General features: G+C 43.3%; 1 protein-coding gene and 1 long non-coding RNA gene across 2 annotated transcripts in view; both read right to left on the reverse strand.

Moving 5' to 3' along the window:
- LOC107741410 (tetraspanin-3-like) overlaps positions 1 to 2,220 on the reverse strand; it is a 17,058-nt gene that overhangs the window by 2,855 nt on the left and 11,983 nt on the right. The gene's annotated exons all lie outside the window — the stretch shown is intronic.
- On the reverse strand, positions 23 to 1,167 carry LOC107741411 (uncharacterized). Its single transcript, XR_001640199.1, has 5 exons — positions 1,114 to 1,167; positions 576 to 745; positions 327 to 364; positions 187 to 240; positions 23 to 100 (listed from the first exon to the last, which is right to left on the reverse strand). It is a non-coding gene; the product is annotated as an uncharacterized LOC107741411 (long non-coding RNA).

Genomic DNA, 2,220 nt, shown 5'->3' on the forward strand with positions numbered 1-2,220 from the left:
TAGGGATAGATAAATAGATAGATAGATAGATATATTTGAGACATACCTCACAAGCGTAGCCTGTTATCCAATTGGAAGGGCCTCTTGTAGGGTTTCTGCACTGTAATATACATGTATCTTGGTTAATTTCAAATTGGTCAGAAGGGGGTGCAAATGTAATGGTGTGCTGGAGGAAATGTCCAGTACCTTTCAGAGAAAACCATCTGGAGTCCACCATCTCCGTATGATTGGAATGTCACACTGGAAGACACAAACATAGAGAAATCTTTAAATATCAACTGCTACAACATCATAAAGGTCAATTACTTTAACTGATAACTACTTACAGATGTAAAATCAAAGGGTGCTCCCAAGACAAGATGTACTGGAAAACAACAAAAAATAAGAATATTCTCCCTGTAAATGGCACAAAAAAAAAACTTCCTTGTTCCTTATTTAACAACTAAATAATCACACCAATAACTGGTTGCAAAAATGTATAGTATAGTCTAAAATAAATAAATAAGTACACAGGTAAACTATTATGCAATAATAAATTGTGAGTACATTAAACAAACAACTCAAGATATTCATACCTCCACAGACAACTGCATGTTGAAGTGGATTTGAAGATGACTTATTAATTTGACCAGTTTGGCTGGCTTAAACATGCTGGTCAAGCAGAAAATTGCTGGTAATTGCTGTAACACTTGTTGCACTGCTGCAGCTCAGGTAATGTGTCAACTCTCTGAATCCTTATATGTCTCTACAAGAGATGAAGCCACACACAATTATCTCAATGATGACAAATGGGATTAAAATAACTAAACTACAAGGTAATATTAACACACAAACAATGCATATAACAGAGGGAATTAAAGCAAACTATTTATTTTTATGAATAATAAACGTCTTCAAAACTTCACCGCAAGGCCCATTTACAGCATGCATCTGAAAATTAATCGAAACATCCACAGAAAAAAGTTATATACTATAAAGTATGACAACAAATTCAAGTTTCAATATAAGATAATAAAGCCAAGCACACATTAAGTACTTAGCAGATAAATGCTTAACGTAATATATACGATAATTATTAAACATATGATAGCAAAAACATTACAGACTATTCACCGTGCTCTCTCGTTGTCAATAACTCCGCCCCTCACTTCCGGTTCTGTGGCTGCGGTTCTGTGAAACTGCTGGTGCTGCGGGTCTGCATGGTCTGCAGCTGGATATGTCTCCTCTGCTTTGCAGCACAGTTAATGATATGCTAAGGATAGGATCCCTTGACGCGATTGGTTATTGAGTTATGTGACGTAGCAAAACAAAGGCTGTTTCAAACAGCTGTTTCTGTGACTGCCTTTGGGATCAGGAGCAAATACACATATGAACATCCGATTAGGTGCATATTGAAAATATTGATTGTAACCCTCTTGGAAATGGCAGAAGTCTGCCAGGGAAACACGGCCTCTGAGGCTATACCGTGGACCTTACACATATGAGATCCACTTAGGTCTCACATATGGAACCCAGCCTTCTACCGGTTCTCAAGGATTCATCGAGTGAAGGCCTGGCACCGGACGTTCTGCCACGTCTGGCTGTCGAGGGGATGGAGGAGCTCGACAGGGTCTGGAGCAGTTTTAGCAAGCCGACACTAAACCGGGGCCTCTCAGTGCCTCTACCCGTTTGAGGTGAGAACACAGGAGGATACCGGCTCCACACGAAGGCTATAGAATCTAGCGAACGTGTTGGGGGTCGCCCAGCCCGCAGCTCTACAAATATCTGTCAGCGAGGCGCCACGAGCCAGCGCCCAGGAGGATGCAACACTCCTAGTAGAGTGAGCTCGCAACCTGAGCGGGCAGGGCACACCCTGTGCCTGATTAGCCAGGGCGATGGCATCCACAATCCAGTGGGCTATCCTCTGCTTAGAGACGGCCTTCCTCTTCTGCCGGCCTCCGTAACAGATAGAGAGCTGGTCTGACGTCCTAAAGCTTTGTGTCCGGTCTACGTACCATCTCAAGGCTCGGAAGGATTTAACCTTCTCGCCCCCCTAAAGAACCTGATGAACAGGTCATGCTCACCTACCGACTTCCCTTCCATGGCGTCATGGTTAGCAGCAATCGCAGCGACATAAACATTAAGGGTGGAGGGAGACAGCCCTTGGTGCAAAAAGGAAAGCACGACCCTGATCGGGCATCTCCGGGGGTCTTCTCGGTGAGAAGAACACCACTCGACGAA

The sequence above is a fragment of the Sinocyclocheilus rhinocerous genome, unplaced genomic scaffold (assembly GCF_001515625.1).
Source record: "Sinocyclocheilus rhinocerous isolate Xijiao unplaced genomic scaffold, SAMN03320098_v1.1 scaffold1007, whole genome shotgun sequence".
In the NCBI taxonomy this organism is placed as follows: Eukaryota; Metazoa; Chordata; class Actinopteri; order Cypriniformes; family Cyprinidae; genus Sinocyclocheilus; species Sinocyclocheilus rhinocerous.